Source organism: Lissotriton vulgaris, chromosome 9 (assembly GCF_964263255.1).
Source record: "Lissotriton vulgaris chromosome 9, aLisVul1.2, whole genome shotgun sequence".
NCBI classification, from domain to species: Eukaryota; Metazoa; Chordata; class Amphibia; order Caudata; family Salamandridae; genus Lissotriton; species Lissotriton vulgaris.
In genome coordinates, this window is record NC_141697.1 from 847,338,962 (window position 1) to 847,365,758 (window position 26,797).

The 26,797-nt window shown below is 43.7% G+C and overlaps 1 protein-coding gene across 1 annotated transcript in view; it reads left to right on the forward strand.

Annotated features, from left to right (window-relative positions):
* The window catches only part of LOC147692352 (anthrax toxin receptor 2-like), a 705,434-nt gene that overhangs the window by 550,571 nt on the left and 128,066 nt on the right, over window positions 1-26,797 (forward strand). The window lies entirely within an intron of this gene.

Below are 26,797 nucleotides of genomic sequence, written 5' to 3' on the forward strand. Positions count from 1 at the left end.
GAAAAGTCTCTTATTCCCCAAGTTGTCTATTGATTATTGTGATTTTCTCATTGTTTATAATTAATTTGTTCATAATGTTCAAGATTAATTTGTCCATGTCACAATCACGTACACATTGTTGATGTATATTTATTCACATGTTCACTGTTGTGTTTTTTCACTGTATATATTCACAATCTGTTTTTCAAACTGTATATGGCCATACATGAAGTTGAAGGCGATCTTCTGTTTGAGTGCGATAAAAGAAAAAATATTTTGATAACTGAGTCAAAATCAAAAGACACAAATCATTGTCAGGGTAAACTAATAAAGTTTTGTTTATCCGTAAACCACCATTCATTGTTTCAATCAACATTGGAGGTATAGGCAAAAATCCCCTAGTTTATACCGTATTGTGGCCCTGCCTACCCTCCTTCCCACTGGGCCCAACAACCCCTGTTTTTTCAATTTAAAAATATGGCATACAACATTCCCCTAGACTTTGAATGAGATATTTTGCATATTTGTCCAGTTAGAAGTAATGACATTTAATACAGTAGCTAATAATAAATCAACTAATTTACCCTGGATATGAAAATCAAAGATCTGACCATATTTTATACCTGGATATAAATCACAGTACACAATTTATATCCTCTTCCAACTTTAACTCTACTAGTTAATCTTCTCTACTCCCACCAAGGTTCTTGAATAGTTGCTATATGGGATATACACTCATGTATAATTATAAATGCTGTGCGCTATTAGAAGTGCTATGTGAATCATTGCATATTATAAAACCAGTTTCTAAAACTTCTCCTAAAGAAGTTTTTCAGTTGTTATACTGATTGAAGCAAGCATCAGGAAGATCATTGAATTGTTTAAAGTCTTGAAATAAATGTATAGTTGTTTCCTGAACCAGTTGAGAGACCCAGTAAATACCTATTGATCTCCATTCCTTCCAAAATATAACTTTGTTATAAACCTTGATATTATTGCACCATGTAGGAGACATAATAATTGTTCTTCAGAAAGATAATGTACGACAAGATGTTTTCCGAAAAATAAGAATGAATATCCAGGTGATGACAAAAATCTGTATCATTGTATTGTATGTATGCATTTTTTTTAAAGGAAAAGGGATATAAGCCAGAATTTTCCAAATCCTGTCAACTTACCCTCTAATTTTCTACAATTAGCTTATTCCCCCTTGGTTTGTGGTAGTAGGTGTGTCGATTCTCACATAATTCCCCCAAATGTTCCGTCTATATTTAATATTCCAGTGTCAAACCAATTTGCCCCTTTGGAGGATGTAGACTGACTGAGAGGCCCGGAAGTTTTTAATAAATATAAACTTGGAATGTGGGCCCCTGAATCTTCGTGTGATTTAAACCAGGCTTATAGACAGCCCATAGCGAATACTGGGGAGGGCAGGGAGTTACAGGAGCAGGTTACTTCTCCCTGTAAGAGGTTATACGAATCTGGTGGTTCTCATACCACTATTTATGCCTCTCTAGCTCCTGTCCACCTGGACTCTCTGGGGGGGGGGGGGGGGGGGGGTTGGAGACTTCCCAGGAGAATAAACTTAAAATTCTATCCTGGAACGTGGCAGGCCTATCTAATAAAATTGCCTGCCTCGACTGGGGGTCTTTCATAGACCAATATGATATATGCCTACTTCAGGAGACATGGGCAAGGGAGAAGACTGTAAGACTGGGCTTTGCATCATTTAATCATTTGGCAACGATGGGGGAAAGGGGCAGACCATATAGGGGGTTATCTATATTGGTAGCATCACATTTGGGTTGTACGGTGACACAACTAACTACTCCAACTATTGACCTTCAGTGTGTCACACTCAATTTCCCATCCATTCTCAGGGTGCCTTTTATTAACGTTTATTCTCGCCCTGTTAAGATTGGGAAAGAATAAATAACTTTGGCCCTGCTTGATACTGTCATCCCCACCGTTTCTGGTGATAGTCTATTGATCATTGCAGGTGATTTTAATTGCCAATATGAGCCCTTACCTGCCATTGGAAATTCTTTAACCACAGAAGAGGATGAGCAATGGTCTATACCTGAGCTCCAAATCACTCCAATTAAGGCTTGGTCACCATTGGCACTCCAATTGAACTCAATAACTAAGGCCCGCTCTATGAGAGCCTGCAATGGACGCACCCAGTCTGATCGTGAAGGTAAGGCCACGTTCAATCGCATTGGCCAAACATCTCGGATAGATTATATCCTGGTCGAGACAAGGACATGGCCTACGGTCACCAATTTTGAAATTTAATTCCGACATGATAGTGACCATAACGCTCTGGTCCTAAACCTGAGACTACCGACAGTGGCATTTCCCAAGGGAGTAAACCAACGCAGAACAGCGAATTGAATCTTTCTAATAATGGAAGAAGGCTCAAATGGCCCGTGGTAAAACAATCCCTAGATAAAATGAGTGCCTTATATTCAGTTGTCTATAAGATCTTTATGGAGGTTAGTGGTTGTATTGAGCTTGGACAAGAAGAGATGGCAAATAAAAACTCAAAACTACATCTGGGGTTGGTGGCAGTATTGGCTGATCTACTCAATCCGGTAGTGACCAAACATAGGCTAAACCAGAAGACCCAGTCATGGTTTGATGAAAACTGTAAAATGGCAAAGTCTCTTTTAATTGAGTCACTTAAAGCCCCAGTTAGGAATCTAGTAAAACTTAGGAGGCAGAAATACAAGCAGGCTATTGCAGAGGCCAAGCAGAAATGGGAAAACAATAGATGGGACCATATAAAATGTGCCCTGGGTAATAGGAACATGCGGGAATTCTGGGCAATAGTGAGAACTGGCAGTATCTATGGTTATGTTGCAGATGAGCCGAGCATTCCATCCGAGAGATGGATGGAACACTTTGGGGCGTTGTATTCGACAGAAGTAGGTTCCTCTATGAGCCTTGTAACGCCCCTGAATAACCACAATGACTTCTCATTCAGCCTGGAAGACACTCCCACATTGTCTACTTTTAAACCAGTAGTAGGCACAGAGATCACACTGTTGGAGGTGGAGGGTGCGATAAGGAGACTCTCTGCAGGAAAAGCCCCTGGTATTGACAAATTCCCCAGGAATCTTTATAGGGACCAACCTGTGATCTGGACCCCGTACTTATGTCTGATGTTTAATGTCATACTTCAAGGCTCCCCCATACCTGAAACCTGGCTGGGAGCGGAAATTGTCCCAGTATTTAAAAAGGGCTCCCCCTTAATCCCTGCAAATTACCGCCTGATCAGTTTGATCGACGTAAGTCAAAAACTCTTTGCACAGATTATCCTCGATCGCCTCCAGACCTGGATGGAGGAATCTGAGATATTGAGCCCCTACCAAGCCGGATTTAGGGAAGAAACATCCACCGTAGACCAACTCCTAAGACTGCAACTTCTATATTGGAAAACGGTGAAAGTAGAGGGTGGCAGCCTCTACTTAATTTTTGTCGACCTTAAGACGGCATTCGATCTGGTACCCCGGGATATTCTGTCGGAAGTTCTGGCAGATATGGGGATTCCTATCTATCTTCTTAACATTCTTAAGAGACTCCATTTAAACAGCTTTGCACAGGTCAGAAGTGGCAAAAGGGGTGCCCTGACACCTAGGTTCGTGGTCAATAGAGGAGTGGGACAGGGATGCGTCCTGGCGCCCACCCTCTTCTGTCTCTTTGTTAATGCCCTAATTGCTCATCTCAGAGGGGTCAAAGATATCGATGCCACCCAAGCTACGAAAGGAGCAGGTAGTGGCACTTATGTTTGCCGATGACACCCTCCTACTGTCCAAATCCCTGATGGGAATACAGCGTGCCCTAGATAGTTTTGCCAGCTTTTGTGAGAAAAGGGGGTTGGAGATTAACACCTTAAAGACAAAATACACGATCTGCAATCCACCAAAGATCACCTGTTCCAATCCTTCTTTAAATGGTATCATCTTAGATAGGGTTACTGTATTTGAATACCTGGGTATTACCCTTACTGACAACATGGAGTGGGGCCCTCAGATAGCCAAGGCTAAACTTAGGCTGGTACAGACAACATGAGGGGTTCTAAAATTGCCCAGGGAATCCACCTCCAAACCAGTTGCCTCCATTTTGGAAATGTATAAAGCTCAAGCCTGGGGAGCCATTTTATACGGGGCAGAACTGTGGGGACACTGTTCAACTGAATATATCCTCAAGGCAGAAAATTGCTTTCTGAGATCTTTGCTGTCTCTCCCAGTCAGTACTCCCCTTATCCCTCTAAGACTGGATCTAGGTATCAGACCCATAGACGAAGAAATTGGTCTTCGCCCTCTATCATATTGGCGTAGACTATGGGTAACCCCAGAACTGAGGTATTTTAGAGAGGAAGTTAAAGAACTTATGGGACTCCCTGGGACAGCCAAATATGGTTTGCATACATAAGAAATGAGAGCAAGAGGCTAGGCTACCCGGATTTTTGGAGCAACCCTGAAGTCGCTTTTTTGAAGGTGTCCCGTGCTGATTTGGCGAAATTCCATTGCAGCCAACAACTGGAGAATATTGTTACTAACTCTTTGCTGGGTTCCCTATCTCTAGTCTTTCTGAGTAATAAAGATGAGTACAAACTTGAGCCATTTATGGATGAGATTGTTCCTAGTGAAGCTAGTAAGCTCTATGTCCAATTTAGACATGGCACATTACCACTCAGGAAGATCATTGAATTGCTTAAAGTCTTGAAATATATGTATCGTTGTTTCCTGAACCAGTTGAGCGACCCAGTAAATACCTATTGATCTCCATTCCTTCCAAAATATAACTTTGTTATAAACCTTGATATTATTGCACCATGTAGGAGACATAATAACTGTTCTTCAGAAAGATAATCTACGACAAGATGTTTTCCAGAAAAACAAGAATGAATATCCAGGTGATCACAAAAATCTGTGTCTTTGTGTTGTATGTATGATTTTTTTTAAAGGAAAAGGGATATAAGCCAGAATTTTCCAAATCCTGTCAACCTACTCTCTAATTTTCATATTTTATGATGCAATATCCCAAACTAAATGCAGAATGATATCTAAAAAGATTCAGAAATTTGACTTCTTCATTAGCCTATGATCTCCTTAGATTTTCTAAAGACATTCTTTCTCTTTTTTAAATCTAAAAAAATGTAAATAACAAACGTTGACTCATTTTACAATATTTTAGGTATTCTTATCAGCAACTTCCACAAAGGAAAACTAATATTTTTAATTGTATTCAATATACCCAACTAAGACAATAACAAAGGTGACTACTTATGAGTCAAAGGGGCAACTTTTTTAATAGTCTTTATTTGTCATTTTCTCATACGTATATATCAGTCCGCACAGGGCTTTTAGTGCATTCACTGCTGGCAGTTTTCATTTTACATTGGTAACAACTATTTCCATAAATAATGATCTCAGACATGAGTCAACATCTGGGGCCTGTTTACAAGTTTGCGGTGTGGGAGCAGGACCGGCCTGATCCTGCACCGTCAAACCCGTGGTTGAATGCCCCCACCCCACCAGATTAGGAGTTTTCTCCTGGTCTGGTAGGCGATTTTTATGGCATTCCCAGGGCGGTGCCTATAAAAAAGGCACCTCAATGGGAACGTCAAAATCAGTACCTGCATGGCATAGATTGTTGCAGTCCATGCTGTGCAGGTACTGAGGTGCATGCAGGCAGGGGGCCACAAAATGTGCCCCCCTGCATGCATCCCCAGAGTTGTACAAGAGGTCCCTGTAGAGCCCCCTTTGTTTCCTCTCCACCATGGTTGTACGTGGAGGTGGAACCGCCAAGAAAACTGTGGCGGAAAGGAAACTCATAATTAGGCATGGGCGGATTTTGCAGATTGGCAATCCGCGAATTTGCGAATTTGCGGATTGCGAAAATCCGCAAAATCCGCGAATCCTCGCGGATTTTTTTTTTTGTGTTCGCACGGGTTTCTGCAAGTTCGCGAGGGTTTTGTACAATTTCGCAAATTGCGAAATTGTACAAAACGCTCGCGAACTTGCAGAAACCTGTGCGAACACAATGTGCCTACTCATGTATGTGCCTCTTGTGTGTATAAAAGGTCAGAGAAAGATCAGTTCAGCAGATGAAGAGAAAGAAGCTCCTGGTCACAGGAACAGCACGGGTATTGCGGTCGTGAAAGTCAAGGATGCAAAGTCTATCCAGCATCACAGCTGATTTTCCACGGTAGATTTGGGAAGAAGGCACACCTGTCCAGCCTCGACGACGCTCACGATTGTTTTTGGGCTAATGAATGAGTCACTGAATTTGAGCATCAACTAGTTCGAGCGACCATGTGTGTGTTACTATGCAATCGCCCCGAAGGGCGCAGGGGTCCCTTGAGTGAGCTGTAACTATTTTACAATGGCGCCAGCAAGCTGCCAGCGTTGTTGTAAAATAGTTACAAAGTTAGCTTGCACAGGAAGCACTTAGATAAAATAAAGCAGCACCTGCTTCGTTTTATCTAGTGGTTCCTGTGCAAGCTAACTTTGTAACTATTTTTCAACGGCGCTGGCAGCTTGCTGGCGCCATTGTAAAATAGTTACATGAGTGGGGGTTCAACTTTTGAACCCGTTACGTCCACGGATTTTTTTTTGCGGATTTTGCGGGAAATCCGCAAAATTCGCGGATTGCGGATTTCCCAAAAATCCGCAAAATCCGCGGGCGTAACGGATTTCCCGCTCATGCCTACTCGTAATATGCTTGTTGGAACCGCAATGGTCCTGCCAAGTATATTGCAGTCTCAAGACCGCCTACCGCTACCAGGGCACTCTAAGCCCTGGCAGTTGCGAAGGTCCCAGGGCAGCCCTACTGCCCTAGTTGTAATAGGGTGGTCGGAAGACCGCCGCCACCACGCCCCATGAGTTCAGCGGTCTTCTAGCGGTCCATGGACTGCCAGACTCGTAATTAGCCCCTTAATCTATCTTAACCTCTTGGGTGCCTATGACGAGCTCAGCTCATCATGCAGCATGGTGGCGCTGTGCTGATGACGAGCTGAGCTCGTCATGACCGTTACGGAACGCCCACGCGGGGATAGTTCCCCTGCTGTGCTGGGGGTTCCATTGGAACGACCGTGGTCAGCTCGTCATCAGCACAGTGCCACCATGCTGCATGATGAGCTGAGCTTGTCATGAGCACCCTGGCACCGCGTGCGGCCCCCCTCCCCCGCGCCGCGGGGAAATTAGCCCCGCGAGAAAGGGGTTAATATTTCCTAAGCCATGCAAGGGTTTCTACTCTATTAGTTGTCTTATTCTCACCTTTCTATCGGTACTGTGTCCTTCCTAGTCTCACGATGATCTACCATCAATGAGCGCTATCAGTTTTCTAATCATTTCCACCCACTTCTCTATGTCTTCTTCAGCATTTTCATCAATTCTGGTGGCCCTGATTTTGGATCTTCCGCTGGTGCCCTCTCCTCAAAATCATATTCACAAGTTTCTTTCTTCTTTGCAAGGAGCATGCCCAAGTCTACAAATCTGTGACATTTTACTACCTTTGGTCACAGGCATTAAATTTAACAGGCTTTGATTAATTGATATTTGTGTAGTAGTTCCCATGATGAAGTGCAACTTAAAATACAACCTGATTCCAATATTCGTCTATGATCCTACAGGAACGCGTCATGTGTATAAAATCAGTGGTTGTCTCTCACCATCTGGGCAAAATATTTGTTGGGGTAGGTTTTGTTCAGTTTTAGGGGAGTCAGACAGGTGCAATGTAGTAAATTGCTCTGTACTAAAATGAATTTAGCATTGCTTAAAACATTTTTTACATGTAAACAGAACTTTTCACTTTCAGTACCAGCAGTAGCTTGTGGATGCTGGTGTCCTATTGATGTCTTGCTTTCAGTTGCCCTGCAGTTTTCTATCTCTTGGTGCTTTTTAAAAGCAGAAAATTAACTTCTCTGCCTGTCCCAAGTGTAATATTGCCACCATTGTTTTTGCTACATTTCCGGGAACCTCCTACAGAAGTACCAAGCTCTCATCCCGAAATTTCCTTGTGCTTTTTCATATGTAATAAAAAGGTGTCTCGGTAAAGATGTCCACAGCCCCTCTGCTTTCAAAGATGCAACTTTAGTTTTAATCCTATATAAATTATAATTCCTTGTGTTCTGCATAGCACTATGGTAACACACACCTAGGTATATATATTCTTTATATTTTCTATGTTAAGCCAAATACTTTGAAATACATCTTTAGAGTAGAATGTATTAAATGAAAAAAGTCTCTGTTTTGTCAATATGTAATTTGTAGTCTGGAACCTTAGACACATTTTCCACTTCCTTAAACATGCTGATAAAGCAGTATCTGGCTCAGAAACATGTAATAGATTTGATTCTGCACAGGCAGAACATTAAACCTCTCCACTTGCATAAACATAGCCCGAAATGTAGGTAGACCTTCTCAGCCTTTCTAATAAAAGAAGGCTACAGTACTAAAATAAACAACAAAGGGGAAAAGAGGCACCATTGTCTAGCACCTTTTTATGTAAAAAATTGTGAGCTTTAACCCCATTCACAAAACAGTTTCTCCGGGGGAACTATAAAGTAAAGCAATAGATTTCATCATATTTATGCTAGAACCTAACTAATGCAAAGCCGTTATCATAACATCCCACCTACTCCATTTTCAGCATTGTGTATTAGTAGCCACTGATGCTTTACTTCTAGGGGTCTCACAAATAACATTTGAGAACGTTCTAGAATTATCACTTATAAAACACCCCTTCACAAATAATGATTGTTCATGTCCTACAAAATGAAGTATACATTTATTGATATACATAACCAATAGTCTTGCATATTGTCAGGTTGTGAAAGTGTTGTCTTATGTGTTCTGGCAACAGTCCGCCTCACTACTGAGAGTGTGTCCCTTTCCGTGCTAACTAGACTAAATGAGACTGGATCAACCATTGGAGCGGCAGGGGAAGGAGGAGAAAGATGAAGCGAGATATAGAGAGAGGTATAGCGAGAAAGAGAGAGAAAAGAGGCACACACAACTCTTCTTCGGTATGGCTCTCTCTCCTGTGTAGTCTGGTCACAGTCCAGGTAATCACAAAGTCTCTCTCTCCCAGGAGGTAGTGCAACTCACTAGTCAAAAAAGGTACATGTGGTATTTTAATGATAGTCAGAAATGCATGATTTTCTAAACATATAAATAAGCATCGATACTCACCGTCTTCTAAAGGGTGGGTCACAGTGAACGTAAGCCAGGAAGAAGAGAAGCCGGTAAGCCCCAAACTCTGTCAAGGATTTGGGATACATCTGAGTAGGGAAATGAAGTGGGAGAAACACAGCAAGACAACAAAGCCAAAGCAGAATCGAATGAGCAAGGTCAGCATAAATGTGAAAATGTGCCTGAGAGTCATAAAGATAAATCCACAGAAAAACACCAGGGCCGAAACAGAATCAGAAGAGCCATGGCAGGATAAACAGGCAAAGAGGAGGGAAGTCAATGCCAAGCAGAATCCAAAGTGTAAGGTCCGTGTGACCAGGCAAGTAGGTCAAGGAACCGTAAAGAGAGACTACAACAGAGATGGGGGACAGAAACGATGGATGAACTAGTGCCAATTTAGAGCCCCCCAAAAAAATGCCAACCAATTTCTTTGTGCTTTCCTGAACATGGAGCAAACAAGCACAGACACCACAGTTGAGACGCGAGACGGCCGTTCTCTAGATACAAGGGACAATTAAGATCACAGGTCCAAAGTAAAGACTCATAACCACAGCACATACGCCGACCAACCACAGAAAAGTATTGATCTCAGACGCGGAACCACTACACTTACAAGTGAAATCCCCTGAGGAAGGCACTCATTGTGCCGAAATGCATTGGGCATGATATCAAGATGTGTTATGAATTGAGAATGTGGTTGTGATTTAGTTCATAGAAAGTGTGATCATTAAATTGAATATATTGTATGATTATAATGCAAAATGATTGTTGTATAACATGTGACACATAACATGAATCATATTGCGTAATGATGAAACAAATAAATCAATGAAAAGTATTTGATTTATTATTGAGTACGTTGCATAGAATTAGAAGGTGTGGTATATCACTAAATGAACAGTGCGTGACTGGACTGACAATTCTGTTGGCCTGAACCCACAAAATTCAAAGGATTGACGCCCCTTATCAGTCACAGCACCATTGGAACAGTAGGATAAACACGAGGATAACAGGAGTGCTCCCCGCGAACCCCCCATTCACTTCCTGAACATTAGAACATTGGAATGTTGGGAGCTCCATTGAAAACAATGGAGTGCTCTGGGCTTATAATGGCTGGTATAAGCCTGGAGCCCCAACATTCCAATGTTTCTTTGTCCACATCTCTGGCTGTGAACAAAGGCTTCAGGGAACCTTAGGGGATTCCAATGCCCTCATGCTCCCTAAAGGCTTTGTGTTTTTGTTAGAACATTCTGTCCTCTAGTGACAGAATGTTCTAATAGCCTTATAGCCCTTCGTAGATGGGCTATATCGCTATTAAAGTCCCTCTCCCTTGTTAAAGGCCCTTGCCTTCGGCTCGGGGCCTTTAACGCTGGAGAGGGCCTTTAATAGCCGGTATAGCCCTCTACGGCGGGCTATAAGGCTATATTAAATATTGCTGCTGTGTTGTGACACTCAAGTCCCAACTTTGACTAAGGCCAGACAGCTATTCATGGCACTCCAATCACTATAGACTGATGTACCACAGCCTTAAAGGAAAACACCTCACTGCTGTTCTCGTCTTCTTTGCATAAGCTCTGAAATCCTGCTAGTTCCTGAAGCATATATTTAGCAATCTAGAATAATTAGGGTGATGGGCTATAGATTTTCATTGTGAAGGATCTTGTTCTGTTTTATTGTATCAGACACAACATGGCTTCTGAAAATGATCTTTCAGCCTGGTTAATAAAGTTAAACTAACCATATAGTAATACTAGTTTAGACACAAACAGTTTGAATAACTGTAAGACATTTTCCTTCCAAAGCATGTTCTATGCTGCATACATTTCTGACAATTCTCTATCTCTTACCAAAGGTATTAAATCCACCTTAGCTTGAGCCTCTCCTTGCAAAGATTCAAAATAGTTGTTGTGTAATAGATTAGAGGGTCTGTTATTAGGTGTATACATTTCTGCATAGTTCTCAGCAAAGCATTTTGAAATTTCTGAATCTTTAAAAACATTTCTATCATCATAAATAACATTCTTAACATGACATGTCTTCATATTTATTTCAAGAGACAAATCTGCCATTCCGTTGACCAGAGTCATGACCTATACATGTTCCGACACAGCTGGTCCAACGTCATTCTGATTCAGGCAAAACATTGCCACTGGCCAGCAGTCACCCTCAAGTACTCCAAAATCTTTTTTCTCCTACTCTAAACATAGTCAGCATGGTCCAGGTGATGACACTGGAGATGATTGGGATAATACATCCCACTACTACGATGGTGGTAACATTCATATGGACCTACCAGTAGCCAGTGGTTCGGAAACCTTCCCTGACATTGGCTTGAGTTCCCACTTGGGTCCCCCCAGGAGAATCGGTCTCTTTCGCTCTAGTCATCTGGAGTGCAGTCAAACATTTGATTTGTAGCTGCAATATATTGAGGTCAAAACTAACATACTGACTGAGGTTCTGCTGCCTTTGCAAACCTCCTCAGATCTATTCTGTCCTTTCAACCAGATTCCGACTGACACCCTGATGGGCACTTGAACCAAACCTTGCCCTTGCCCAACAATAAACAGGCACGTGGCTAGATTCCCTAGACCTGCCTCATGTGACCTTGTCTTTCTCACACAGCATACCTTAGAAACATATAGAATAATTGGGAAAACAGATGTTCTACTCAGCCAGTCTGACCCTTCGTTAAGTTGATGGCAGCCGCCTCCTTGGATGATACCTGCATGCAGTATTGGACATTGTCAGCGATATCTTGCCTGAAGCACCAAATTAATTTTGCTCTGTGCCATTTGAAAGCACTTGGCTCTTCAAGGACAAACCAGACTCAACATGGGAGTGCTACAAAGAAAGCAGGGCTGTAGCATTCTTACCCTGCCTTTCTGAGCCAGTGCAGTAGTATCCCTATCAATTTCTCCCCTTTTGAGGTTTCTGAAGGGGTTTGGCACGAAGACAAATGCCAATGCCCTCCACACCAGCAACAGAACCCCAGGTGTTCTTTCAGACTGAATCCAGCCATACAATGTCCAGGCCCTCAGAGGCAATGTACTGCCCCATTCTCCTGGGCCTGCCCCAACTTCAGCCTCCAATCTGCCTTCGCTTTCCCTCAGCGGCACATGGCCACCCTGTTGGAAGCAGGATAAGTTATTACCTTTCCAGATGGCGGAGCATCACATTCTACAAATGGGTGCTTCATATAGTTCAGCAAGGATAGACCCTGTCTTTACTGCCTGACCCTCTGTGTATCCCACCCACATCAGAGTGGTTTTTCCAATACCATTTGTCCATTCTGATGCAATAAGTCCAGGATCTCTTGGGCATGGGTTCCATTACTGGATATAGGAATAGGATGGTACTCCCATTATATGTTGGTGCTGCAGGAGGACAAAAGCCTTCATCCTATTTTACATCTCCTTTCTCTCAACTTCTCCCTGGAAAAGGACACCTTCAGGATGCTCATGTTGGCTCAGGTTCTATCTGCCATAGATTCAGGGGACTGAATGATGGACTGGGCCTGCAGGATGCCCATTTTCATATCTCTGTCTTGTAGTCCCACAGGCATTACCTGCAGTTCAAGGTGGGACAAGAGCATCTTCTGTTTAAAGTGCTCCCTTTCTGCATCAACAGTGCTTGTTGGTGGACTCAGCAGAACCTTTTGGATTCTTTCCAGGTTTTGAAGGTTACTGTAAAAGACCTTCAGCTGTGGCTGCTCGACCACAACTGGACCGGCAGCAGAATCCAATCTCCAACCGACCCCGAGTTGATGGTGGTGATGGATGAATCTCTGCTAGGTTGGAAAGGTCCATGGGAGAGATGGAGAACAGATCGCGCTGGTCTCTGGCAACATGTTTGAGTTATGGGCCAGCCACTTGGCATTGAAGGTCTTCCTGCCAGTCAGTAAAGAGAGAATGGTTCAAGTTCTCACTGCCAACACTTCTGCCATGTGGTGCTACAACAAGCAGGGTAGTATGGCGTTGTAGGTCCTGTGCCAGGAGTCTCTGTGCTTCTGGGCGCAGTTGAACCATCAGGGCATGTCCCTGGTCATGAACTACCTGGCAGGATCTTTGAATACAGGGCAGATGATCAGATCAGAAATGGCGGTTACACCTTAAGGTGGCACAAGGTGTCTTCCAGCACTGGGAAGAAACCTTGCTTTATGTCTTCGTCTCGTCTGAAAAAGTGCACTGTCAACACTTTTGCTGGAGTTTCCATGAAGGTTCTGTTAGGGAGACGCATCCCACCTAGAGTGGAGCTCGGGCCTCCTGTATGCCTACCCACTTCTTCCTCTGTTGCCTTGAGTTCAGAGCAAGATCAAGAATGACCGGGAAAGTCATCCTAGTGGTCGGATTGAGCCTGGGGAGGTTAGTACCCAGAACTTCTGGGCAAAAACATCTGTCCTCATATCAGGCTGCTGCATATGGAAGGTTTTTCTGTACCAGCAGCTGGCAGGGTCCTGTACTCTGGCGTTTGCAAACTTCACCTTCATGACAGTTGACTGCTTTTGACCTCCTTCCTGAAGTCATGGATGTCCTTCTAGTGACAAGATGTCAATCTGCAAAAATCCATTTACAAGGAGCAATAGGATAAGTACGTAGCCTGGTGCAGTTCCGAACATACAGACTCATTACAAGCAAAGTTGTCTAATGTTCTTATTTTTGTGCTGTTTTAGCCCATCAAGGACTTGCTGTGGTTTCTGGGCAATATGTCAGCACTGGGGGGCTTTTTGCACTTGCTGGTCTAGCTAATCTATTTTAAAAAACCTGTCGTGATGCTTTTTCTCGAAGATTTATTGGATATGTTTCCACCCTAACCAATTGTAACACAACAGAGGGACTTTAATTTGGTTCTCACATTCCTTCCATGTATCCCATTTGAGCCTGTACACAACTGACCTTTCCTTCTCCTCACTCTCAAAACTTGTTATAATGTGAGCTGTCACCTGAGTGTACTTTGAGCTCTGTACATTCAGCCACTGTGCATTACTTTCTTCCTTGACAAAGTGATGTTACAGATCAGAGCAGTGTTTGTTCCAAAAGCCTTTATTCCTTTCCATTTCGGACAATCCATAAGGCTTCCGGCATTCTTTGCTCCACCCCACCTTTTGAAAGAGGAGGAGAAACACAATCATTTGGAGTACCAAGGATCATCACGTGGATGATCAGCTCTTCGTGGGGTTTTCTGGGCACAGAAGGGTAGGATAGTGCACAAAAGGGTTGTATCAGGTTAGATAATTCTGTGAATTAAAATAAGCTACATATAGACCAAGGAGCGCATTCCCTGTCGGGTCTCGGGCTCATTCAACCAGAGCAAGGGCTCTACCACTGCTTTGGCAGACAAAATACCTAGTCTGGACCCTGTCGGGACTCAGAGCTCATTCAACCAGAGCAAGGGTTCTGCCACTACGTTGGCAGACAAAATACCTAGTCTGGACCCTGTCGGGTCTCGGAGCTCATTCGACCAGAGCCAAGGGTTCTACCACTGTGTTGGTCACGACACGCATACAGCCCCCCCTTTATCCGGTCTCCTCATCAACTGCCGCTCTACGGTAAAGCAAGCCGCTGATGTAGCCAATCTCATCCTCAACTTAAACACAGACGTAGCAATCCTGACTGAATCCTGGCTTAATGAATCCTCTTCTCCCTGCCTAGACCTTCTAGTCCAGCTCAACTATCACATCGTAAGACTGGACAGGCAATCACAAAGAAAAGATGGTGGCATAGCCTGCATCTACCGCTCCAACCTCCTTATCACTGAACTTCTAACCAAACCTACGGATTCCTGCGAATATCTTGCCCTCTCCGTCTGCAACAGCACCACCCTTCAGTGCAGACTGCACATCTTTTACCAGCCCCAGGCAAAAATGATACTTTCACAGACTACCTCATGGAAATCATCACGGCCAAGGCCTCCCATAACTCCAATAACATTTTTCTTGGTGACTTCAACTTGCACTGGGACGACCCCAAGGACCCACAGGTCAACGCCATCAGAGACTTCTTGGACGACCGATCCCTTACCCAAGCCTGCTCCCTCCCTACTCACTCGAAAGGTGCCATTCTAGACGGGATCATCTCTACGGAATCTGTGGTCAAACTTACCTCCATAGATCCTTGCGACTGGTCTGACAACCACACTATCACCTTCCGTCTGCCTTGCACTCACAAGACATGGACACCGGAACCGGTGATCCCCAAAAGATGGATCAGAGACACCAAGAACCTTGGCCACCAGAAAATGGCTGCCCGCTGTGCATCCGACCTCCCCCCCATATCACCACGGTCGACAACCTCACTGAACACTATTCCACAATGATCTCCAATATAATTGATGACCTTGCTCCGCTAAAACAGAAAAGAACACAGATCAAGTACAGGAACCCTTGGTTCAACGGATCCCTTAACAATGAGAGGAGCTCCCTCCAGTAAACAGAACGGAACTGGAAAAAGCACCCTTCCGCAGACCATCTTAAACTTCTCCGGCAAGCCAGAAACACCTTTAACAAAAATATCATCAACTCAAAAAAATAATTCTTCAGAACTGAACTGGATAACGCTAAGAATAGACCTCGCAAATTAATCGAGTTGGTCAAACACATATCCAACAAACTATCTAATTCTTCCAAAGAAACCCCTATATCTCCAATCCCATGCGAGCAATTCTCCTCCTTCTTCTGTGATAAAATCTCTGCCCTAGGAAAGGAACTTATGTCTGCTCCCTATTCTCAATCCCATCCGGTTCTTTCTCCACACTCCGCCTTGCCCTCCCAGACCTCCTTCAAAAACCAAGCGTTATGGTCCAACTTCAAAGTCTATGATGAACAATCGGTTTCAAAAATTCTTTCCTCTTTAAGCCCCAACAACCACTTCAACAGGCCTCTCCCGTCAAACTGCCTTGCCGCTGCCTCTTAGGCTATCATCCCCTCTTGGATGACAATAATCAACTCCTCCCTCCTACAGGGATCGATTCCTGACTCTCTCAAAGCCGGCCAGGTTGTCCCCATCTTAAAAAAACCTACACTAGATCCGGCTTCTCCTGACAACTACAGACCCATCTCAAATATCCATCTCCTAGCTAAAGTGCTGGAAAGATGTGTACAACAACAGCTGAGCCAATACATCACCAACTTTCACCTTCTAGATGACTTGCAATCTGGTTTCAGACCTGGGCACAGCACGGAAACCACACTCCTCCACATTGTGGATGATGCCCTTCAAGCCCTTGACAAAGGCAAAATCTGCCTCTTGATCCTCCTTGACCTATCCTCGGCTTTTGACACGGTTAACCACGAAATTCTCCTGAATCAAACTTAGGATGGGCCTGGATGGCACCGTTCTGGCATGGTTTAGGTCCTTCCTCCAGAACTGCTCACAGAGAGTCCTGATCAATGGCAACATATCCGCTTCCTCTCCGATCACAGTTGGAGTCCCTCAAGGCTCAACCCTGTTCCCTATACCTCGAACCGATCTCAGAGGTGCTGCGTACTGCCAATATCTCCTACCACATATATGCTGATGACACACAGCTCTACATCAAAATCTCTTCCCCAGAGGACATCCGCTCCCTAAACGAGGCCTTAAAGCTGACAGTTCACTGGCTCACATCAAACCAGCATAAACTCAACGCCAAAAAAACTGAGTTCCTCTTAATCTCACCACCGAACGCCAATACAGACATTCAAGTTTGGATCAAGGCTATCACAGCGCTAAACTGCTTTCCTACCATTGTGGACTCTGCTAAACCCCTAGGAATTACCTTAGACGGCAACCTGAACTGCGGGGCTATATCAGCACGATGGCCAAAACTGCCAGATTTCATTTGAACTTCCTAAGAAACCTGAAACCTTTCCTCGACCCCCAGATCTAAAATCGGCAATTCAGGCTCTAGTCATCTCCAGGCTAGAATATGGTTGCTCCACCCTCGCAGGCCTACATAAGACCTCTCTGGCACCCTTGAAAGCCTGCCTCAACGCCGCTGCCAGACTTTTAACTGGCTCTAAGAAGTTTGACCATATCTCACCCCACCTTAAAGCTCTGAACTGGCTTCCGCTTGAGGCCAGAATCCAATTTAAGCTGGCTTGCATCATCCACAAGGCTCTCTACTCCAAGTCCCCTGCTTTTCTCGCACATAAACTTGTTTTATGTGGAGGAGCCAGAAACGCCCGGTCCGCCAGAGCCCTTTTGCTCCAATCTGCAAGCTTCAAGAAAAAAATAACCTACAATCGGGCTTTCTCCTGAACCGCACAAAGAATATGGAACTCACTCCCACCCGCCATCAGAAGAATACCGTCTCTAGCTCACTTCAAAAAGGAGACCAAAACTTTCCTAATGGGCAAATTCCTCTTCTAATGCTCATGTTACATTCTCCTCCGTAACCTGACTTTACCTATCATTATGGCATTATCCCTGGCCCCCTCTCCTTTTGTTACCCACCCTGCTCTTCCGAACAATCTTCCAGGGGTGCTGAGACTGCTTTCTAGCTTATTGTATCATTTTGTTCCTATCCCAATAGGTAGTCGGATATTATGATTGTTTGTCTTTCCATGTACTGTATCTTTCTATGTGCTCCCTATCCCTTCTACTCTCTGCCCCTTTTGTCCTGTTATCCCACCCAATACTACTGTAAAGCGCTCTGATACCCTCACGGGTACGGTTCGCGCTCTATAAAACACTAAAAAAAAAAATAAAGGAATTGGCAGATGGAAAACCTAATCTGTCAGGCCTCGGTGGGCATCAGTCCTCACATGCATGAAGCCAACAGGGTTATTACTTTGTAAATTATGTATTAGAAGCTTTCTAGCTCATATGAGCTTATCGACAGGACTTTACTTCTCAAATCATGCACTGAAAGCTCTTATTGATTTATCAATGGCTCTATAAGCCATGTAAGAACGTATTGTGCATCTGAAATGTATGTCTGTTTTTACTTATTTGTATTTGAGTTTTATCTATGTATTTTTATGCTGTTCGTTTTTAAGCTTTTATAGATTTTATAAATCCGAAAAAGATTGAAATTTGATTTGATTCACAAAAGCATCAGTCCCTGAAAATGCTTTATCAGAAGAGTAATGCCGTCTTTCATGTGACACATTCTTCCGGCGGATATCTCTACTTGGCTCTTGCTGCACAATGCTGAAAAACAGCTGGGAGTAAGTAGTGTTTGCATCTGCTGTTGTTACGAACTTAACGACTAAACACAGTGGCATGTGCTCCCCCCCTCCCTCAAGCTCTGCAGATAGCTGGGTCGCCAAATGTATGTGCTACCCTCTTTGTATTAGATACATACTAAAGTAAAACTGTAATTCGAGTAGTGGGTGAAGTTGTGCTCATGTAATTAATCAACAGAAAACACCCTTGTGTACAGTTCCAGAGAGGCAGGCGCCAAGCAAGTGATGACTCACCCCACCAAGCCCTGCCAAAAAATCCCAGCTGTACACTAGGGTGAAACAAAAAAAAAAGTCATTCCAATGAAGCAAATGAGCCCTTGAAATATTCAAACAACTGTTATCTGGCAGCCATTTTAGTAGACTCCACGAGTTTCAGACTTCAAAAAATGCTGCTCAATAGAATGGCCAAAATCCGTCATGCATGTATTGTAATTGCATTTATATAGCGCTTACTACCCCTGACGAGGCGACAAAGCTCTTTTTCGGAGAGTAGCACGCTACTCTTGGACCCATAAAGGATTAGTGTTGAATTAGTAGAGTGAAATATGAAAGTAATTAAAGCGGTGGATAGGTTAATCAGTTATTTGGATTCGGAAGGATAGCGGAAGGAAAGAAGAGGAAAAAAAGGTTTGCATTTATATAGCGCTTTTGTTACCCCTGATGGGGTGTGGAAGTGCCCCCTTTTGGGGGGGGGGCAGTAGTCGCTACTCCGGAAACCGATAAAGAGTTAGTGGTGAATTAGTATAGTGAAATATGAAAGCAACTTGAGTTGTTGATATTAGTCAATTATTTGGAGCGAGAAGAATAGCTGAGGGATAGAAGGGGGAGGAAGGTTTACATTCATATAGCGCTTGTTACCCCTGAAGGGGTGTTGAAGCGCTTTTCTGGTGAGTAGCACACTATTCCGGAACCCATAAAGGAATAGTATTGAAAATTAGTATAGTGAAATATGAAGCAATTTGAGTGGTGGATATGTTATTCAGTTATTTGGATAGAGAAGGGTGTCCATCTTGCAAAGGTATTGTAAATAATTTAGTGTTGTTTTAAAGATCAAGCATGGCTGACACATATAGACACATGTGTTGGCCATCATGGAATTGCAAAACAAGTATGCACCATTGATAACAGCATTCCATAACTATCTCCTGGCATAGAGGAAGTGGCCACTTGGAATGCGGCACACTGCAGGTGAAATGAGTGGCAAGCATCCCATTAGCTCTGCCTGAGAAGCTATAGTATCCTTTAGAGAAACATTAAAATAGAAAAAGAGAAGAAGCAAAGAAATGGAAGGGGAACTATAATAGGAGAGCAGTTAAAGCTTGAGACTGCCCAGCCAGCCCTGATACTGATGAGGACTCATTTTCAGGTGGATGTACACACATGATCAAAAAATGCCATCACTTATAGGAAAAGAGCCTATGGATGGTGCAGACTGAACTGTTACCAGGAGCGGCTGGTAACATATTTCATAATCTTTATTTCGGTACATTAGAACCATAAAAGATACATAAAAACATAAACTCATATTATTACAGGGTCCATGTAAGGATACTAGCGAGTTGTTTTTACAAAGAAACACCGGTAGGGGTATCTATTCATTACATTTAAAACCTTAATTTAAGTAAGTTAAAAAGGCATCGAAACAAAATATTCAGGGAATTCGAGGTTTAAATCCATAACCAGTCAAAATTTTCGAATATTATTAAAATAGTAAAACAATTATTATATATACACTTCGTAGTTCAAGAGCAATATGATTAACAATATCGTTTTATTAAGAGTTGCTCTAATATTTTAATCATAACAATAAAAAGATTCCCTAAAGTTTCAGGCCCACCTTGGCTCGTACAAAATTTATTGCTAGCAAAATTCTACTAATACCAAAAATAATAACCGGGCTAGTATCAGTTTTTAGGATCCTTTCCACCTCCTTATATGATCGCACTCCTAAGTTGAAACAGAGCGGTTTGATTAATCTTTTTCTAGCTACAACATAAGCTGGGCAAAAGAACAAAATGTGCGACTCATCTTCTCTGACTTTGCCTGAGCATAGGGTGCATAAATCATTCATCTTTTCAATGTGATTATTTGACCACCTGGCCACAGTTGCGTTTGTTTTCAATACTCCATATCTATATTCATATATAGTGTTTTAGCCAGTGGTGGATGTACCTCATCCAGAAACTGCTTGAAGTGAGCACTATCTTTGAACAAAAGAAACTTGCTTGTTAAAGTTCCACCCGCTCGTTCATTTAACACACTGTGTTCAATATATGCCCAGAATGAAAATTTCAATACCCTTTTTGAGTGTTGTGTCAGTGTTGATGGGTCATCCCAAAACTGCGATAGACCAATCCTTTTCAACCATGTACGAACATGTTTTAACCAGGTGATGCTATTATTCTGATCCAGTTCCATTATTTCTTTTAGAATATCTTTATAGCCTAGCAACTCCGGTGTCGACCAAAGTCTTACCCAAAGTGTCAATGGCCTCAGGATCGTATAATGATCCGTGCATTTCATATTCAGATCACGCATAATTGGTATTAATTGTGTACGTACAGGCAGTCTTAATAATGCTCTGTAAAATTTATTTTCGCTGATCTCAAAGACCTTATTGCTCGAGGTTCCCCATATACTATGACTGTTCCCATGTCTTTTTATAATTGGTAAAGTATTTTGCGTTAAAGTCACTTTGCTTTTTAGGTCGAGCGTAGAGAAGGACCTCTTGTATACTTTAGTATACCTATTTGCTTACTAAATATGTGGACACGAGTTGGATGCGCGCATTTTCCGTCTCGGATTTGGCCTCGTGAGCGCGCGTTTGCTGCTGGCATGAGCTGTGAGCGTGTACGGCGGCGTCAGCAGCGTCTGTTCTCGCGCTCCCCCATGCTTTCACTTTTGCGACGCAACATGAGCCTCTCGCAGGCATCTTCACTGCGGCTAAAGGATGCGCCTGCTTGAGATGCCGGCGAGGAACCGGGATGAGTCCAATATAACGCCTTGTTTGTTTTTGGATCCATTTCACGGCGAAGCCGCGATCTCATAACCCAAACTCGTTTTAGGACTTGTGCCCTGCTCATACAGTTAAAGCGTGGCGTTCCTCAGTGTTGGACTGCAGGTAAGTTTTCATCTTGGATGCGGACACCTGACTCATGTTTAAAAGCGGTTCTACTTGGAAAATAATTCTCTAGTCTGAAGTAGCCTAACCCATGGTGCCACCGTCTTGCGGAAGCTACTACTCTTCACTTCCTGGGTGCAGATAAGAAATGTGATGAATTACCAGCCTGTGTTTTCAGCAGGAGGAGCCACTTTTAAAGATAAAGCCTTACATTTTTCTTTTATTATTTGCCCGTTTTACATACAACTTCAACTCAGAAGTGGCTTTTGGTATCGTACACCCGCACGTCTTTTTTTCTCACAGTAGAGGACAAAGGCTGCAACTATTACGTCATGTGACAACGTCACTGGGCGCTAGTAGCATCCGCTCAAAGTCCCTATCACCAGTCCCCTTCCCACCCTGGCTGCCCTGCTCTTTACCTGACTCGAGCACCACCTTTTCCATTGCTAGTACCCGTTCTGTTTTTTTAAATCTAATTTAAACCATGTCTCCCTGTCCTGTCGGCTCTGGGACCGACACCTGTGCCACTGAGTCTTCTCCTGGGGATACCTGCCCCATTTCTAATGTTCCTAAAGATAGCTGTCCCACAGGTAACCCTGACTCCTGTAACTCGGCTGCTTCTGGCGCTGCTGCTTTCCCTACTGATACATGCAGTACTGGCAACGCGTGACACTACGATAATCTGCTCTTTAGCCCCATCTGCTAGCATCTATCCTTCACAGGCTCTTCATGCAACCGGGCGTTTACCAGCCGTTAATGCCTAGCTGTCTGTCTGGCTGTCCCTTTTGCTTGGGTGTGCCTGCGCTCCTTTTCCTTCCCGGTAATACAAATTCTTATCATACTCTGTGATCTCACCTATTGGTGTTGCTGCACTGTTTTTCTCACACCATATAACACTTTATTTCACCGTAGGTTGTGCATGCGACTGCCCTTTGTTTGCTTGCTAACTATAATATCCCCCCCCCCCCCATCCACGGATGGGGGGCAAATATTACACCTCTCGTTTCACACACTCTGCGTGTCTCTGAAATGTTTGCCCCCAGGGACATCACCACTCAAAATATCAAAGCTGTTGTCGGATAAGGTGTGGGGACCTCTGTGGCTGTAGATGCGCAGAATATACAGTACATTAAATAATTAGGAAACATGCTTGCAAAATACAACTTTTTCACCAAATAACTGGCACTGTCTACTCTGAATTTGGGGCTTGATGAATAACACACTTTTGCATTCCCAAATCTTACGATTTGCAAAAGCACAATGTTTGTGAATGCAAATGTTTTATGTTCTATGTTCTAATCCCATTTTGTGAGTTTGAAAAACGTTTCCAGCTCGCATAATGTGTTTTTGTGATCCCTCAGAATTACAATTAGGAGGGGGCATGAATGGTGCATACTCATGGCCACTGGAATTATGCAGTAAGAGGGGGCCTAATTATCAAGCATGGTTGAGTAAATTAGGTGGCAAGAAAAGGCAAAGTGTGCAGAATAATGCGCCACACTTTGTGATTGTATTACTCAATTATTTTGTAATTTTTACACTCGTTAAAACTGTCTGGGTCTTGGTTGCACGTCATTAGTACTAGTTTAATATCCAAATATAGTAACAAGCAACAAAAAAGTAAACAGTTAATGTAGGGGTTCTGCATGGCAACACGTGCCGCTGTGTTTTTAGTAACTGTTGGAGCATTTGAGCACAAAACAATTTTGTTTTATTTTAAGATTATGCAGCAGACGATGGATTATGTGGTAAATGCAATAAAACTATATATACGCAAAAAATGCTTTAATCCACCTCCAGGTACTCCCTACCCTTTATGGAGGTCCCTTCTTTCTCCAGTTGTCACAGGCTTCCCTCTTTCTCTTCCTCCTTCTTTCCCCCTTGTGTATTGTATCAGTCTTATGCTAGGCGCAAAAATTTCATAAGGAAACATAAAGCCAGTCCCCACGAGGAGTGGCACGCCCCCCCCCCACAACCACTGTCTCAAATTAAGCACTAGTTACAGATCAAACACTGTTACAGATGGCATATGTGATCTTAAGAACAGTGGAGTCCATGGCAGTTGATAACGCCATTTTGACACTATTTCTGTAGATCTCCAAAAACTAGCAGCACCTCTGTTTGGCAGGTTGGTAGTACAGCTTCTTCACAGTAAGCATGAGCGAATTTTGCGGATCTCGCGTTCGCGAATTTTGCGGATTTGCGGATTCGCAATCCGCAAAATCCGCGAATTCCCGCGAATTTGCGGATTTTTTTTTTTTTGTGTTCGCCCGTGTTTCTGCCAGTTCGCGAGGGTTTTGTACACTTTCGCAAATTGCGAACTTACCTGTCGGGTCGCAAGTTTCGCGAACTTGTTGTTTCTACGTGTCCAGCCTGTTTGGGACACTCTTCTTCATCACTGCCACTCTCTGTCACCACTGCCACTCTCTGACTACTCATGCCACCCTCTGGCCCACCCATGCCACCCTCTGTTTCATCACCACACCCTCTGGTTGTCCAGTGTACATTATTTTCGGCAAAGCAAAGCACACCTTCCCTGCCTCAAGTGACCTGAATTAATTTGGGGCTGATTCATGTGTCACAGAATATTTTTTTAGCTGGCACCTGCTTCCTTAGTGCGCCCTGATTAGTGATCTTTTGCACTTGCTATGCTTTCATTGTTGCAAAATTAGTTACAACACCTGCCCTGCCCCAACTGACAATAATGAATTAGGGGCTGATTAATGGATTTTAACTTCCAGCCTGGCTCCTGCTTGTCTCCCTTAGCTGTAATTCAGGACCTTTGTGGCATATGTGTAACTATTCTGAGGTTCAGAGCAGGGTCACATACTAGTTTCAACTGGCAACTGAACTCTGGAGGGGCCCCTCAGGAAGCACTCCAGGAAATGGCTACTAATGATGAGCCTGAACTTTTGAACCTGGTAAGTAGTTACTTTCAGTTTTGCTAAGATCGTATTTCTGCAATTTTGCACTTATTCGCGGGGCGCGAACTCACGCGAACAGTGCGAGCAGTGCGAGCAAAATCCGCTGCTCGCGGATTTGCGGATTTTGCGGGAAATTCGCAAATCTCGCGGATTGCGGATTTCCCGAAAATCCGCAAAATCCGCGAGCGGAACGGATTTTCCGCCCACGCCTACTTCACAGTCACTTTTATGGAAATTATTTGGAAAAACAAGTTACAATATAAAAAGGCAATATCCATAGTTACCTTCAAGCATGCGGTAAGCACATCACAATTATTTCAGTGAACAATCAGTACTTTTATGAGTTTATACACTAGAATTCAGCAAGCCGATTATCTTGACACCGTAACATCCGGATAAAAGAATGAAATACATTTTGCACTCAGCCGCCTAAGGGTGTTTACAAACCTTGAAATCTGCATTTCTGGGCTTCAATCCCTCTATCAGCCCTCTGTCAGGAGTTGCTTTTACATATTGGGTCTTGTGTACTCAAATGATATGTCTAATATACTTAAAGGGGCTTTCAGCTACCTTCATTCATTCATTTATTGGTCTGATGTAGCTTTCACATTTTGCTTTTTCCCACTACAGCATGGGGCAATCAATTTAAACTAGTGGTTAACTTAATTATGAGTGACTGCATTTTGCTCTTTCACAAAGAGCACATCAAAACACAAGGTAGTTCCCTCCAGTGCCGGTTTTTTTGTTTTTACTTTACAATTATTTTAATGTAGTCTTTGTGTTTAGAGCCTGATATGTTAACAGGTAGTTTTTGATGTGAGTATAGGGCACATTCCAGCTTTATCAGCACCCATCGTCTGCTAATGTGGTGTCCTTGTTTCTCTGACTGCTACTATGTCACATCAGCTTACATTAAGTCTGACTAGTGTGCTCTAATCTTCTCACCACCCCTATCTTTGTTTGTTTCCTTCCTCCATTCTCTCATTGTCTTCTCTCTTTTCCTCTCTTCCCTTTTTAGGTCTCGACTATTTCTATTCCGCAGGGATTGATAGGCGAGATTATAGTAGGCGGTTAAAAAACTCTACCAAACTTGAGGATCACGTACAGTTCATGTGATATATGCGCGTGCACGCCATCGCCAGCCATGTCACACCACCATTTGTCTGTGCCTCGCATCAGACTTCAAAGGCTGCCGCGCCCCGCGTGCACATCGCGCACCACCATTTGTCTGAGCCTCAGCATCAGACTTCAAAGGCTGCCGCTCCCCCACCCACCCCCTCCCCCGCCACAGCAATGCCGAGAGCTTGTTTTCTCTACCTTCCGTCAATGTGTCTGTTCTCCTTTTTACTGTCTCTTCTTCCTCTTGATGTGCTTTCGCAGGGCCCTTGTCTCTTTTCCTCCTCTGTAAGAGCTCTCAAACTTTCTCTCATGTCTATATACCTGGTCCCTCGCCTCTGTCTCTCCCCTTAGGTTTCTCCATCTGTATACTACTGACTCTTTATTGTTGCTCCCTTTGCATCCGTCCTTTTCACCCCCAGTCTGTTGCTCTTCCTCCCCACCAGGCCCTCTCAATCCCTAGCATCTCTCCCTGTCTCTCTCTCATCAGTGTATTCCTCCTCCCTCTCTCCTTCTCTGTGCCCCTTACACTTCCAGCCATGTTCTCTCCATCTCTATATTTGTTAAGTGAACTAGTAAAGCGCTTACTGGAATGTGTACCCCCCTATAGCGCTGTTTTTGAAACTTCCACGAGTCATTGTTTTTGGTTGTGTTCGAACCCGTACGGTTTAAGGGGGCATCATATTGGGCTGAGACCCTAAGGTTAGAACCATCTACACCCCACCAATAATTTAAATGAGAGAAGATCTCCCACCCCGCTAGCTATACTTTCCAACTCGACGTGATACCGCCACAAAACTGGGTAATGTAACTAAGGATTTCTTCTGAGGACACACTAAAATCACTGATCAAAAAATACTAACCTTGGATTCCTGTAGTGTGCTACTCTCCTTAAAGTGCTTCAACGCCCCCTCAGTACAGTAGGCACTATATAAATGCAATATCCCTCTAAACTTAGTCTCTGTGGGAAAGGGGTAGCGGGACAGTCTTGGTACCGGTCTGGTACAGAGATGCCTGGTGCACAGCTCTCAATCCTCGAGCTGGAGGGTTCTCTGGTATGGGCTGCGGCAGCGCCAGCAGGACTCCAAGGATGGTTCACGTAGATGAGCCGCGGCAGCACCAGCAGGACTCCAAGGATGGTTCACGAAGATGAGCCGCGGCAGCGCCAGCAGGACTCCAAGGATGTTTCACGAAGATGAGCCGCGGCAGCGCCAGCAGGACTCCAAGGATGGTTCACGAAGATGAGCCACGGCAGCGCCAGCAGGACTCCAAGGATGGTTCACAAAGATGA